Source organism: Corvus moneduloides, chromosome 20 (assembly GCF_009650955.1).
Source record: "Corvus moneduloides isolate bCorMon1 chromosome 20, bCorMon1.pri, whole genome shotgun sequence".
In the NCBI taxonomy this organism is placed as follows: Eukaryota; Metazoa; Chordata; class Aves; order Passeriformes; family Corvidae; genus Corvus; species Corvus moneduloides.
In genome coordinates, this window is record NC_045495.1 from 9,931,734 (window position 1) to 9,947,744 (window position 16,011).

At 51.5% G+C, this 16,011-nt stretch overlaps 1 protein-coding gene across 1 annotated transcript in view; it reads left to right on the top strand.

Moving 5' to 3' along the window:
• The window catches only part of GALNT17 (polypeptide N-acetylgalactosaminyltransferase 17), a 210,254-nt gene that overhangs the window by 15,623 nt on the left and 178,620 nt on the right, over positions 1-16,011 (top strand). The gene's annotated exons all lie outside the window — the stretch shown is intronic.

Sequence of the window (16,011 nt, forward strand, 5' to 3'; positions counted from 1 at the left end):
CCTGCCTTCTGTGCATTCCCTGCACTCTGCACACTCGATCCTGCCACGCTCCCAGAGCTTCCGAAAAGGAGCTGGGTGGGAGCAGCCCGGGGTGCCTGGCCTTGGGGCAGAGCTCGGCTCCCCAGGTGTCCCTTGTCACCTGTCCAGTGACCAGGGCTGGAACTGGGAGCAGCAGGAACGTGTTCTGTGAGTGCATGGGCACAGCTCAGGAATTTCCTTATTCCTTCAGTATTGCCTGTTGTGTGGAGCCAGGCTGGGAGAGCTGGGGGTGCTCACCTAGAGAGGAGAAGGCTCCAGGAAGAGCTCAGAGCCCCTTCCAGAGCCTAAAGGGGCTCCAGGAGAGCTGGAGAGGGACTGGGGACAAGGCATGGAGGGACAGGACACAGGGAATGGCTCCCCACTGCCAGAGGGCAGGGCTGGATGGGATATTGGGAAGGAATTGTTCCCTGGGAGGGTGGGCAGGCCCTGGCACAGGGTGCCCAGAGCAGCTGGGGCTGCCCCTGGATCCCTGGCAGTGCCCAAGGCCAGGCTGGACACTGGGGCTGGGAGCAGCCTGGGACAGTGGGAGGTGTCCCTGCCCATGGCACGGGTGGCACTGGGTGAGCTTTAAGGTCCCTTTCCAGCCCAAACCATTCCAGGATTCCGTGGAACCACTGGCAGGGTTTAAAACCCTGCAGCCCAACCTGTAAATTTTTCTGAGGAGTGGGCGGGCCCTGCCTGCATCCCTTCATGTGGGAGGTTCGGAAAACCCAAGCAACTCTGGTTTCATCATTGCAGGTGTAAGCTCTGCTCTTTCCAGGGATTTCAGCAGGGTTAGGATCAGGCTTTGCTCCTGAGCTTCATTAATTGCCAGGACGAATTGGAATGCTCTTTGCTAGGCTAACGAAATAAAAAGGTAGGGCCTAATTTTCAGGCTGAAACTGATGTAAGCTGGGCTTCTCTCATGTGAGTCCCCTGAGCTTTTTCAGTCTAATTCAAGAGATTTTTCTTTCTTCTTTCTTCCCCTTGCTAGGTCACGAGGAGCCTTTGTATTCCGTTTGCATTGTGTTACCTGTCAGGGACACATAGCTGCAGGCCACAAGCAGAACCACCTGTAGGGCAGCCACCTTCCAGCTGTCCTTCATGTCTGTGTCTCAAGTTGGTTTTTCTGACAAGTGTGGACACTTTCATATTTATACCCGTGACAGAAGTGAATCAAATTAGTCTGAAATCACCCTTTGCTCTGACAATGCTCTGCACTTTCCTTACATTGAGGAGATAAGAAGACGAACAAACCTGCTTTGAAGATGAGCTGATTTCCATAGCAGGCAGAGTGACCTACTTAAAGGGAGAGGGAGAGCGAGCGGGGCTGGGAGTGGGCTCTTTATTTATTTATATAATCTCCAAGAGTCTGCGTCAGCTCCCCTGGCTGAGCCCTCTCCTGACACTCAGCTGCCAGCGGTGGGGAACGTGGAGCTGAGCAAATGCCGTGTCCTACAAGGATCTCCTGTGTGTGCCCAGCCTGGCGTTGGGCACTGGGGAGTGGCACCATTCACACAGGGCTTTGGGGAACGCTCATCTTGGCTTCACGTTGTGGGAAACCTGCGTGGTTGCCTCACTTAAATGAGGAGGAGGGGGTGCCTCGCTTTGGGGTCTTGGGGGTCACATTCAGAGCACGGGAACATCCCTGTGGGGAATTGCCAAGGGGCTCTGGGGATCCGGGGATGCCGCAGGGGATGGCTTGGAGCAGCAGGTGGCTGGTGAGATGTGTTTGCTCCTGATTTTGCACACTCCTGGTTTGGCAGCCAGGTGATGCATGGAGTCACGTGTGTGCCATCAGTGAACACTGCCTGGGTGGGTGTGGGGTTTGTGGCCTGTTCTCTTTAAAATGGGCTCTCTTAGTAATAACCTGTGTCTGGCTGGGTGCCACCCCAGTGGGGGACCTGCCTCTGCAGAACAGAGTGCTGTCCCTGGTCCTTGTCCTTGGGGTGAAGTCAGTTTGTCCCAGAGTCATCACAGGGGGCTTTGGGGCCAAAGGGACTTAAAGCCCCTCACCCCTGGGGTCACAGAATCACAGAACTGGCCAGATTGGAAAAGACCTTGGAGATCATTGAGTCCAACCTATGACCTGACACCACCTTGTCACCCAGACCATGGCACTGAGTGCCACATCCACGCTTCATTAAACACTTCAGGGGTGGTGACTCCACCACCTCTCTGGGCAGCCCCTTCCAATGCCCAGTGTCCCATGGGCAGGGACACAGATGTGCATCTGGACCAGAGTGACCATGGTCACACCAGCCATGGAAATGCATCATTTGTACCCTAAGAGCTGATGTTCCTGCCCCCGTGGGTTTGTGACCACTTCTCTCAGTGGCTGAGGGCTGGCTGTGCCCTGCCAGCTCTGCTTCCTGGGTTTGTGACTCAGCTCCACTTGCATCACCTGCAAAATAATTTCTATGTCCAGAGTTGGTGCAGCTCAGGCATTGCATGAAGCTGGGATGATGTGAGCTTTCACAGGCCCAGAACTGCTGGACACTCCTGCATGTCCAGTGTGATGTCCTGAATGTCCAGGCTGTTGGTTGGAGCTGCTGGCTGGGACAGTCTGGTCTGAGCTGATCGTGTTTATGAAGAGATGAAGATTTGTTCATTGAGGCAGACAAGGCACTAAGAAGTTTTCTTTGCCTACCCTGCAGAGGGACAAATATTTAGTAAGAGCAGCGTGTCTGGTTGTCTCTGCCTGGAAGCGCCTGCCCTGTGGGTAGCTGGGTTTCACTGGAGCCATCTGCTGAGTTAACAAAGCCCGTCAGGAATTTGGCAGGATCTGGGAACTAAGTTAAAAATTAAGCACCGACGAGTAGGTGAAAAAAGCGTGTTCACAGCCACCTCGGGGCATCAGTGCTCCTGTAACAACTTTGTTCTGTGCAATTACTGTCCCCTGTTGCTTTTTAATAACATTTCTGTTTCTCTGAGTCAAAACTCAGCTCTTTTAGGCTTCCATCCTTCACTGAGAACAGCAAATCTGCGAAGTCTAGAGGAAATCTGTGGCCTGCTTGAAGTAACATTTATAAAAAATAAGTTTATTGACTCAATGCAGAGAGGAAACCTCAACAGGATGAAGAACTTTCCATGGAGGGTGGCAGAGCCCTGGAACAGCTGCCCAGGGAGGTCATGGAGTCTCCCTCCCTGGAGACATCCCGAGCCCACCTGGATGTGTCCCTGTGTCACCTGCTCTGGGTGACCCTGCCTTGGCAGGGGTTTGGACTGGGTGATTTCCAGAGGTCCCTTCCAACCCCAGCTATTCTGGGATTCTGAGAAAATGTGTGAACACCTCCCCAGGTGCAATGAGGAGCTGTATCTTGCTTTTTTTGCTTTTATTCCATTCAGCTTTGCAGAGTTCTCCTGTCCTCTGAGCTCATCTGCCTTTCTCCCGGGGTGGAGAGTCCCAGTTTATTTCATTCCTCATCTAAAAAAGCATTTTTTAAATCTTTGCTATCCTCTTGCTTTGTGTTGCTACATTTTTTTTTTCTCTCTCTCTCTGTTTGGTTTTACCTGGAGCTGCCCAGGGCTGCACCCAGCAGTCTGGGTGGGAAAGGGGGGGGATACTTGGGCCAGATGTTGGCAAAATGGCACCAGTTAATTGCTGGAAATTCAAAAACATTCCTGTATCCATAACTCCTGCTAGTGACGTAGGAATTTCTGTTCATTCCTGCTCTTAAAGGGCTCCAGGGCTCAGATGGACAGGACAGTGTCTCACAGAAGTGAACCTGAATGGCTCCAGTGCTTCTCAGTCCTCCTTGTCCCACCATGTCTCCTGTCCAGAAGGAAGGGCCGGAAGATGTTCCAAATCCTTGAGCTGCGTGGCAGGGTCTGTCGAGCCTCAGTGTCTCAGAAAATCAAAGTAAACTCTGAAACCCAGGCCCAGAATGACACGGCCTTGGGCCACTTGTGGAACTCGAGGCCATTAATGTTGTCACCATCAGGATTTATGGAGATCTTAGGAGCTGGGGTGACCCTGCACCCCCAAGGATGTGTTTTACCTGTGGTCAGTGGGGCTGCAGAGGGATCTCCCCCCTTTTCTCTGAACGTGCACCTTGTGGAAGTTTGGGAGCTCTCTCTGGGTAGAATTTGGCAGATCTGCCCCCGTCCCCGTCTCCATCCTCAGCTCTTCCTCCTGCTCAGTGATCCTTGCAGCTTTCCCAATCCCACACTGGCCTCTGTTGCTGATGGCAGACTCCAGCAAAGCTGTGATTTATCTTTGGGAGCAGTTATGTTTAATGTGTGTGTCGATAGGATGCACTTCAGATTTGCGTGTCCTGACGCTGGGGAGTGTAAACAACCCAAACAGAAATGGAAAACCTCTTACAGCCTCGTTCTGAGGCATTAAAACAAGTGCTGTCTATGGGGGAATTTAATGATTCCTTTCAGAAAGATTTATTTTGATATAATATTTTTAAAACCCCACTTTAATCTGCTCAACTGTTGGAGACCAAACAAGACAATGCCTTCCTTAGACGTTTTGTCATTTGATTGAACAGTAAAACAAGTAGGTTCTATTAAAAATCTAATTTTTGCAGAGCACTTAGAGAACTAAAGAATTAAGAAATACCAATGAAGTCGTTCAGGCGTAGCCCTGGGTGGTCTGTTAGAGGGGTGTAAGGTGCAGGGGAGTGTTTGATGTCCATGACTGGAGTCTCAGGGTGGGGTTCAGCCCTGAGGTCTCTCTGCCCTCAGTGCTGGCCCCAGTCCCTGCTGTGAGGTGAGGCTCAGGGCCAGGGTGTCACCCTGAGCCCCTCTCAGGGCAGCAGAGCCTCTGCACAAGCCAGCCCCAGCAGCAGGATGGATGTGCCAGGATGCAGAGATAAAACCCCTGCTGCTCCCAGGGTGCAGCTTCTGTCTGCTCGTCAGCCTGGTGTCAACCTGCCAGGGCTGTCAGAGCCAGCAGGGAGATGGAGTGGGAAGCAGTAATTCCTGCAGGGAAGCTCTGTGGCTCTGTGTATTCAGGAGTATCCTGGTGGGATGCAATGAGCTTACACTGGGCGAAAACATCTGCAGGCAAAATATTGTTACACTGGCAGTGTCTGCCCTGCCCAGAGAAGGGTCCAAAAGCTGCTCAGGTTCACTGGCAGTGAGGGAAAGGAGAGGTTGGGAAAGGCAGGATATTGCCCAAATACCCAGCGTTTGCCGCTTCCCAAAACAGGATGTTTTCAATTCACCAGAAAGCCCCTTGGGAAGAGAGAGGGAGGAGGGGACTCTGGCCCATGTCAGGATTAACTCTGGGAAAGGCTGTCCTGAAAACAGCACTTGGGGATTGGTACGAACTGGGGAATACCCAAAAAGAGAATCAGAAGTGAAAACTGGTTTATCCTTTGTTGTTGTAGAGCTGTCTTCAAACAGGTGGTAATCCTTAGATTAAATCCTTAGATTTAGGATTGTAGCCTCTTGCCTGGAGCTGAAGGCAGTTTGCTGTGGATAATGGCTTTGGGTGGCTGGGAGCCCTTTTCCAAGTGTTTGTGGCCCTCAGCCAGCAGTGCCAGCACAGTGATCTGGGATCAGAGGTACCCAGGGTACTGTGGGACACTGGGAGCTGCTTCCATGGCACAGCTGGACTCTGAGGCACTGGCGAGGTCTCTCCTGGGGCTTGGCACACATCTGGATGGAGAACCCCCCCAGCTCAACCCTTGCTGTGGGTCAGCAGGTCCTCTGCTTCTCACCATCACTCAGCTCAGTTGTTCTGCTCTGTGGTGAGATTATAAAATCCAAGGATTCAGCCTGGGGCTTTGAAAGCTAAATTGCCGTTATCAGTTGGTCCGTGTGGATGGCACTGGACAAATGAAGCTGCTGCTGAATGCCCAGTTCCTGTCCTCAGAGTCGGGAAGCTGGCAGGGCTCAGCTCCAGGGAGGGAAAGAGCACAAACAGTTGAGCAGGATGATGACAGTGTCCTTTGTGAGACATGCTTGTCTGTGCCATAGGATAAAGCCATTCCCGTGGGGGTGGCAGTGCAGATCCAGCCAGTGGAGCTCTTGGATGCAGTTGTGGGAGATGGAACAGATGGGCCCTTGTGTGCAAACCGAGCGTGTTCCGCGCCTGTCTGTTGTGGGAGTGGAGCTCCGAGAGTGCCAGGCCCTGGAAACCCCTGGAAATCATCTTTTCTTGAGGAGATTAATTAACTAGATGTTTTTCCTAATACGTGTGGACTGACAATTTGTGCTGTTGCATATGGAGCTTCTGCACCACTGAGCCTTTTGATTCCCTCTCTCTTGCTCCGGTGACGCTCCTGTAAAGCTCCTGCAATTCCCTGGGGCTGGACCACTGCTGCCTGCAGCCCCTGCTGCCTGCCAGAGCACTCAGCCTTGCCTTGGGTACATAATGACGAGAGTTCACAACCTTCCAAAGCCATGGAATGGATAAAGAGACACAAAATGACTTAGATGCCTTATCCTGGTAAGGAAAAAGGTTGGATGCAGCCACTTCAAAAGGGTCAGAGCCACTGGGATGTCTCTGAGCTGTGCAGGCTGCAACTGTACCCACCTGGGCCTCTGGAAGAAGGGAGGGCAGTTTTAAAGGCTTCACTCTGGAAGAAACTGGGATTGGAGAGAACATCTCTCTTAGGGGCAAGAGGAGAAGCAGGTTTGGATTTTGAGAAGAAATCCTGGTGGGTGTTTCTGCCCTTCAAACAATCTGGACTGCACTTTGTGCAGCTGGATGGGTCCTTGCTCATGTGACCTTCCAAGGAGACACTGGGACTGGTGTTCCCAAGAGATCCCAGAGCCAGCAGCAGGGACTGACACCAGCTGAGTGCCTCCTGTGGAGGTAAAGGGGCAGAGGCAGCTGAGCCTTCTTGAAGTGTAAAAACTGAGAGCTGGAACATGCAGACCTCCAAGAGGAAGTGAAGTGAAAGATGTGGGATGCAGCAGTGTCCAAAATCCTCTCTGGGTTTGGAGGTGAGGTGATAAGGAGCATGTTGGTTCTTTAGGTTGGAGTCTGATTTTTTGTCCAGTTTGGGGTTTTTGGCTGGTTTTGTTGCCATTTGTTGCCATTTTGTTCAGTTTGGGGTTTTGCAAGCCCTGTAGCCTGGTGTGCAGCAGTGATAGAGGGAGTCAGCAGGGGTAGGTTTCACCTGAACATCTTGGAACCTCCTTGTTTAAAAAAATGCAATCTTCTTGTTAAAAAGCCCAGTAATCTATAATGGTAAATGATGTACCCAGTTCTGTACAGAAGCAAATGGGGAAAGCTGTCAGAAAGCAAATCTTCACTTAGGAGCTGTAAAATCAGGCTTTTTACATTTTCAAATGTCATTAGTACCTGTTGTCCAAGCATGCCTTGGTAATTGCTGAGGTTTTTGTTGTTTACATGTGGCATTTCTGGGAGCTTTCTGTACCAAGCCTGTGATAAGCAGCTTCGCTTTGGCAAGAGGTCCCTGCATCCCTCCCACTGCTTCCCCTTTATGGCTTAATTCCCTGGGCTTTGCCACACTTTGATTTTATTTCATGCCCTGCAGCACGAGGTCTCCAAATCGTTTACATCTGTTAAGCAAACATCTCTTTCTGGGACTGAGGTTTTAATTTAATAAACCACTTCCTAATGGGGGTCAGCTGCAGCTGTGAATTTGTAACGAGAGTTTGTTGGGAGCCCTTTGGAGTGGCAGAGCCTGGAGGTGCCAATGCCAAGCCTGTGCAGGGGGATGCGGCAGAGGGGTTCACGCAGTGTGAGCTCCTTGTGTTCGATCAGCTGGTGCTGCCTGAGCCCCCGTGGCTGCCCTTCCGTGGAATCCCAGGAATGATACAGGGCTGACATAAAGGTGGATCCCAGGCTCAGTTTGGATCCAGCTGGAAACAGCAAACGTGTGCAAAGGGGTTGTGTGTTAGAAGCTACAGGGAGTTGTTTTGAGGAGCTTAACTAAGGGATGCTCTTTTGTAGAGCATGTTTTGCATGTGGGAGATTTTGCCCTCAAATGCTTTGGAATCATGGAGTTGTTCAGGTTGGAAAAAAGCCTTAAGTTCGTCACGTCCAGCCCTCAACCCAGAGCACCACCATGGTCCTCAAGTGCCACACCCATGTGTTGTTTTGAACACTTCCAGGGAAGGAGACTGGCATTTTCTAGGGCAGCCCCTTCCAATGCTTTACAATTCCTTCAGTGAAAAAATTTTTTCCAGTGTCCACCCTGAGCCTCCCCTGGCCCAGCCTGAGGCCGTTCCCTCTCCTCCTGGCCCTGTTCCCTGGCAGCAGAGCCCGACCCCCCCGGCTGCCCCCTCCTGTCAGGGACTTGTGCAGAGCCACAAGGTCCCCCCTGAGCCTCCTTTGCTCCAGCCTGAGCCCCTTTCCAGCTCCCTCAGCCGCTCCTGGGGCTCCAGCCCCTTCCCAGCTCCGTTCCCTGCCCTGGACACGCTCCAGCCCCTCAGGGTCTGTGTTGTCCTGAGGGGCCCAGGACTGGACACAGGATTCAAGGTGTCACCAGTGCCAGCACAGGGGACAGGCACTGCCCTGGTCCTGCTCCCACACTATTCCTGGCACAGCCCAGGTGCCATTGGCCTTTTTGGCCACCTGGGCACCCCTGGGCTGATGTTCAGCTGCTGTTGACCAGCACCTCCCACCAGACCCATTTCCAGCCACTCTGCCCAGCCTGGAGCATTGGATGGGGAATGTCTGGGTTCAGGTCACATAGATGGAACCCCCAGGCAGGGCAGGTGCTGCCCTACACAGCCCCCAGGAAGATTCCCAGACCAATTGCTTGGCTCATGGAAGCCGGTCCAGGGCAGGAAGTCAGATATTCCCAAGGGCCCCTCACAACCTTGGGATAATTCCCCTGTTGCTGGGCATCAAACATTTCCTCCTCATTTCAGAGGTCAGAAGAGCCCCCAGAGGCTGATTGCTGCTCCGTGTCTGTGTTTATCCAGGGGGTGTGCAGGAGCTGTGTTGTGCTCTGTGTCTGGTAGAGTTAATTGGGGTCTTGTTTGTTTGCCAAAGCAGCACAGAAGGATCCCAGGCCCTCAGGACACCACGCAGAGAGATTTTGTATAAATTATAGAAGATTCATATATTACTCAATGAATTCTTTTGTATGTCCTTTCCCATCTTTGCTGATCTCTAATAAATCAGTGTTTTGGAGACCAAACAGAGGCATGAAAAATCTCACAGTAATAGGTTTATAATACGTTTCCCCTTGAGCTTTTAATTTAATTTTTCACTTTAACATGCCCTGTCCTACTGCCAGTCCCTTCCCTTTGGTAACACTTTAAAGTGTACTTCCTTTGGCAGACTTTTCCAAATGGATTTGGGATGGATCATTAGGCATCTGATTAAAGTTTGTTTTCTTTCCCCCCACATCCTCCAAAGAAAATTCTGACTTTTTTTCAGAAGATGGGCACGAATTTCTATTACAAGTCAGTGAACTTCATTTACCACTGCCTTGAAGTATTTTGCTTTGCTACCTTCCTGTCAACTCTCACCAGGGCATCTCTGGTGAGACTTGCAGCAGAGGAAGCAGCTCATTTCTTTGGCAGTGCTGCCTTCTGGGGTGTAAAATTCCCTGTAACCTCTGGGTTTTTTCCATGATGGCTGTCCTGAACCCATTTTTGTGTTGAGTTTCCCCTGGGGGCTTTACCTGGTGAGGTTTTACACCTTGCTAAGGCCCTGGGGGTTGCTGCAGTCATTGTTGGGGTGGGTGAGGCATGGAGCTCAGCTTGCTCCTTGTCTCTGCTGTTCCCCAGGAGCTCCAGCACCGGTGGATTCCCAGCACAGGGCTCGCCCAGCCTGGCAGCTCTCCTGGTCACACCCTGCAGCCTTGAGCTGCAGTGCTCCCCTTTACATCTCCATTCTTCGCTCTTCATGTCATCCTCCTTTTCCTTCCTAGTTCTGTTGCTCTCACTTTCTGTTCTTTTATTTTTATTTGTATTTTTTGATATTTCTCCCCTTTAGTACAGTGCCTGTTGGAGCTGTGCTGTAGCACAACGTGGCTGAAACTTCAGCAATGGGCCAGGGGTGCCCATCCTGCAGAGCTTCACTCTGTCTGCCGGGCTGGCAGGGAGCAGGACAGGAGCAATGGGATGGCAGAGCTCAAGTTAAAACCAGCTCAATCCTGACTGGAAGACACTTAAACCAAAACTGAGCTTGCAAATGTGTCATAACTCTTTTGATTGATTTAACTGCTGCTGGTACCCCGAGTTATGGAAAGGGGTCTGGATGCTTCGTGTTACCGTCTACTGACCCCCCCAGGCAGCTTTTCTTCTCTGGAACACTGACAGATTCCAGTGAGAATTAGGCTCCACTTGGGGCTGGAGCTGTGCACTGAATAACTTGTTCAGAGCTGAGGGAAAGCTCCTGCTGTGACCGTGATCCTCTGGCTGCCAGGAGCTGGTGTTTTCCTGGGTTCGCCTTGTATTTCTCTATTAAGGACCTGTGATTATCCTGTAGCGAGAGGCATTGCTGTGCTGAGAAATCTCTGCTCAGGATCTCCAGCTGGAGCCATTATCATGAGAAGAATGGATTTCTCCTCTTCCGAGTATTAGGGATGTGTTGTGACTTTGTGGAATCACTGCAGGAGTAAATGATGTATGAAATGAGAAATCTCTGCTCTGTGTGTGCAGGCACAGCCAGGGCTCTAAAACCTTCAGCTCAGAGGCAGCCAAAAAAAACCCCTGAAGTGTCCAACACGACTCCTGTGGTAAAGCACCTTCCACCAAGTTTGGTTTAATGTTTTTCCTGGTGCACTCACAAGTCTTGAATGATCATTACAGGGAGAGATATCCGTGCCCAGTGTGGAGAGCACACTGTGTGCACGTGAGGAGGCTGTTTCCCTGGAAGTTTGTAGCCAAGAAGGGATGCTCCTCAGCCTGGGAGGAACTTCTTGTTCCATCAGAGCCCCTTATCAAGCCCTTTTATCAAGCTTTCTCCTGCAGACATCCCACCTTGCTCCTGCCCCAGCCAGCTGAGCTGCACACACTGAAGCTGGCAGGTCTCACATGGAATCAGTGCTCAGAGGAGACCTGGGAAGTTGTGCAGCTTCCTGCTTTTTATTGCCACGTGTGGATAAAGCCCAAGGCTGAGGTTAAATCTGCTCACTGACACTCTGTCCTTCCTCGGGCCCCCCGCCCTCCTCCCTTATCCCCACAGGAGAGCCTTGGGTGGATGGAGCAGCCAAAAGGCAGGAACTCCTTACACTGAAAAACATCAGCAACAATCTTCAGCTTCTTACAGGGTAGGTTCATGGAGCTAAAAATACAGAACTCCGTGTATTTTCTAAAATAACCTCACCTCCTCACAGGTAATTCAGCTGGAGAACAATTTGGTATTGATAATAAAGGACATTTTTCTTCCTACCTTTAGCAAGGAGGCAGAATGACTGAGAGATAAGTCCCTTGGACTCATACCAAAAAGCTGCATCAGTGTTCCTGGGAGAGTGCCTGGAACTCACAAAATGCATCACTGTTTAGCCAGGCTGGATGAGTTATCAGTTCAGCACTAACTGTGCCTCTCCTTGCTGCTCTCCATGGGTTCTTTTTCCCCCGTGGCATTTGAGATGAGCCCTTTCCCCTCTTCAGACTTCCTGTGTGACAGACAGGTGACATTAACCCTTAGAGTGCCTCAGGTCTGTATCAGAAACCCTCTAAACAGCACTTTTCTCCGTCAGAACTTTAGATATGGATAAGATGAGCATGGCTGACCTCCTGCAGTCCTGCAGACACCCTGACCGCTGGTTCTGACCCTGGTTTCTTGGTGCATTTGTCAGGTGTAGGGAAAATTGATGTCGTTCTCTGCCATCAGCTCAAGTGTCACCCTCACTACGTTTCTGCCAGGAGCAAATAAATCTAAGGTAGGGAGTGGGGAGAGATGGAGGAAAGGCGATTTTTTCAGAGCACTGATGTGGCCCTTTCGCTTTGCTGTGATTTCAGCACGTTTGGTCAGCTGGAAGAGCTCTGTCAGTGACTGCAGAACGTGGCTGCTCGCGTGAGACAGGGGCAGCAGGGGTACCTGGAGCCCTTGTGGGGAGTTCTGTCCCTTTTTGGATCACAGGTCAGTAGGACCTTTCTGATGAGAAAACTGCTGTATCAAACGTTCGTTTGCAGGCTCTGAAAACTGATTAACCTGGATCCTCCTGGCATCTGACCTTGAACCAGGGACTGCTTCAGAGCTGCAAGAGTGGCTCTTACATCTTAGAAACACTGGGAGTGTGTCTGTCCGTGCAAGTTCATCTGGAGGGTGGTTTGCTCTCTGTGGGGCACATGCTGCTCTTCAGATTTTTGTGCTGCCATTGCAGCCTTGACATTTCAGTGGAAGGTGTCCCTGCCCATGGCAGGTGTGGAACAAGATGATCTTTAAGGTCCCTTCCAACCCATTCTGTGATTCTGTGGCTCTGTGACAATTTCTCTGCCTTTGCATGTTAAACACTTGCTTCTCCTCCAGCTGCTTTTTCTGTGCTTGAATGCCTATTCTGCTCCTCTTGAGTGAAACCCACTTTAAACCTTCATCAGTTGTCTCTGCAGAGCTTTCACCAGCACAGCAGCAACTGGCTCTAGGAAGAGCATCTTCAGGACTGCTGTGGTTGTCCTCAGGGCACTCTGCGACAGGGTTGTTCATGGAATCATGGAATCATTGAGGTTGGAAAAGCCCTCCCAGCCCATCCAGTCCAACCTGTGCCCAATCCCCACCTTGTCCCCAGCTCAGAGCACTCAGTGCCACCTCCAGCCCTTCCTTGGGCACCTCCAGGAATGGGCACTCCAAACCTCCCTGGGCAGCCCCTGCCAAGGCCTGAGCACCCTTTCCATGGGGAAATTCCTGCTGCTGCCCACCCTGAGCCTGCCCTGGCCCAGCCTGAGGCCGTTCCCTCTCCTCCTGTCCCTGCTCCCTGGCAGCAGAGCCCGACCCCCCTGGCTGCCCCCTCCTGTCAGGGACTTGTGCAGAGCCACAAGGTCCCCCCTGAGCCTCTTTTGCTCCAGCCTGAGCCCCTTTCCAGCTCCCTCAGCTGCTCCTGGGGCTCCAGCCCCTTCCCAGCTCCGTTCCCTGCCCTGGACACGCTCCAGCCCCTCAGGGTTTTTCGTCATGAGAAGCCCAAAATTGAACACAGCACTCAAGGTGCTTCAGCAGTGCCAGCACAGGGGCACAATCCCTACCCTGGTCCTGGCACAGCCCAGGTGCCACTGGCCTTTTTGGCCACCTGGGCACCCCTGGGCTGATGTCCAGCCGCTGTCACCAGCATCCCCAGGGCCTTTCCCACTGGGCACTTTCCAGCCCCTCTGCCCCAGCCTGGAGTGTTCCATGGGGTTGTTGTGACCCAAGTGCAGGACCCAGCACTTACAGGTTTATGTTTATGAGAAATGGTTAAGCTGGGTCTTTGGTTGAGACTTTTCATCACAGTCTAAAGGTTTTAGATGTGTGTTTTATAGAAAAATTAATAGTCTGCTTTAAAACCCAACCACAGAACTTGACTGTGGTAATCCAGCAGTGTTCATGGAGAAAGGCAATAATGTTGTGGTTGAAACCACCGTGCCTGGGAACCTGCAGAGGTGGCTGGGACTGAGAGCCTTTCTGAGTGGGTTTGAACCGAGGAGGGGCCGTGGCTCTGCTGAGTTCTACAGAGTGGTTCAATAATCCTCACTTTGTGACACTGGATAGGAACACCTCCATCGGAGCAAACTGATGGTGCTAGAGGCTTGCAGCTCTTTAACTAATGCACAGGAGTGTTGTGTGCTCTGAAACTGCGCAGGCCTCCCAAGGAAATTGATGTTTTTCATAAGTGTAGCTCACAGAGGGTCGTTTTTTGTGCATGTGTAGGCTTGATTCACCTAATAAACCCAGCTGTGTTTTGGGCTGTAGTTGTAAATCCTGGAGATCAATGCATTTCCTTTCCACTTAACAGCTCATGAATGAATGCAGCGCTGCACAAAGGGGATGGTTAATGAGGGTGGTTCTGCACGGTGTTCCAGGCAGGTGTGGTGGTGACATGAGCAGCAATCCCACGGGAGAGGCTCAATCCTGATTAATATCACCCTCTGCCACCCGCTGAACCTTGGCTGAATCTATATTATATGCCCAGGACATTTGGGGCAGTTAGGAATTGGTTTTGTCTCTGTTTTCAGGAGGGAAATGTGCTGATCCCCCACGTTCCTGGAGCAGAGGGAGATGGGAGGGAGAGGAGGGGCAGGCAGGGCCTGGCAGCTTCCCACTCCGCTCTGGCTGCTGGGGTGCAGACAGACCCAGTGGGGCCCAAAGGCTCCCTCTGTTCACACCAGCCTGCATGCTGCCCTCCCCCGGAGCTCCCCCAGCTCCCTGTCTCCTTCCCTGCGGGATGGCCTCACACTTCACCCTGGGGAGGAGGGCAGGGTTTCTCCAGCTCAGGAGCTGACGAGGGGAACGATCGTTACCATGTTGGCTCCTGCTGGCCACACCAGTGCTCTTTTCAGTGCTCCAGCCACGGGTGTCTTTGCTCTGGCTCCTCTGCCCCCTGGGAACCCTCTCAGCTTTCCTCTGGTGGCCATCTCTGCCTGCAGAGGAGCCTGCCTTCAGCCAGGGTGGCTGCTGGAGGGGTGACCCTGCGTAAGGACAGTGCTGTGGTGGGGTGTGAGCTCCCACATTTCAGAGTCATCCAACCTCAGACTGGTCGGTGTCAGAAGGGGCCTAAAAGCTCAGCTTGTTCCAAGCCCCTGCCATGGGCAGGGACACCTTCCACTATCCCAGGTTGCTCCAAGCCCTGTCCAGCCTGGCCTTGGGCACTTCCAGGGTACTGCATTTACACCTTTAAAGCTTGGGGAGCAGAAGGTGTGCACAGAGCTTGGCTTGTGCTCTTCCAGACGGGGCTGGAGCTGGATTGAATTGTTTGGCTCATAATTTAAATTCTGCCTGGGCTGCCTGATGTTCAGGACTGCCGGACAAGGGATTGTTTATGGCCACACATGGACAGTGCTGCACACCCAGGGGTCATTAGGGACCCCCTGTGCCTGAGGAGTCGATTTGTGCTTGAGAACTTGGGCTCCTCCTGCCCCACAGGGGGTGTGTCACCCCTCCTGATTTGTTGTGCTCTTGTTGATGCTGATGTTCTGCTGTTTACATTAACATAATTACATTAACATAAACAAAATGTTTATATTAAAGTCACTGCAAGGGAAAAATCACTTTCCTTATCCTGTCTCGCATCTCCATGTTGGTTGTTTTTCATAACACACCTTTTAATCTTCACTAATATTCCGATTTAAAAAACCACAGAGATCTTGCAAGTGCAGCTGGTAAGGAATATCACAGCTCATGCTGGAGGAAGAACAGGGTCAGTCTTTCAGACACACAGAAAGCAGGATTTGGAAGTGGTGGTTTGGACAACGTAAGGAAGAGATTTTCAAGGGCACAGCATTAGATGACATCAAGAGGAATCGAAGGCTACCTTTTCCAAAGAATCCCTGTGGACTGAAGGCCAGATTTTACCAGAAATCAGTGAGAGTTTTTTACAGAAGTTAGGCTCAGTTGCATTTGCTTAAATGAACTTCATCAGTAGAGCTGCTGAATCGCACCACAACCGGGCCAGGAGACACTTGAGAGACAGAGTCAGAGAAGTGGGTATTTGCTTTATTCGGCGCGCCGGGTGTGTGGGGATCGCTCCTCCAAACACACACACCTGGTGCTCTCTACAACACAGTATTATGGGCTAAATTATGAATATTCATCACATTCCTTGGGACAGGTTATACAAATTATTTTTCAGAAATCATTAATATCATTAGCATGCGGGTCACGCATGCGCTGTGTGTCCTGGTGGTCGCGCTGAGGAAGGCTCCTCTTCTTCCTCGGGGGTCTTTCTGATGAAGACCAGTAGTCATCCTCCCAGTGAACTTTTCACCTTTCTCCCTGGGCATGCGTAGTCCTTTGAGGAATGATTCAGCGGTCTCGGAGATGATCCTTGTCCCCTCTATCTTGACAAGATTAGGGCGAATTCGGCTTCTTAGGCTTTGTAATTAACATCTTCTGTCTGAACTAACATTTGCTGTCTCCCAATAGTTAACTTGTGCTTACATGAGTTAGTTATTGACTGCCCCTTCTTCAATCCC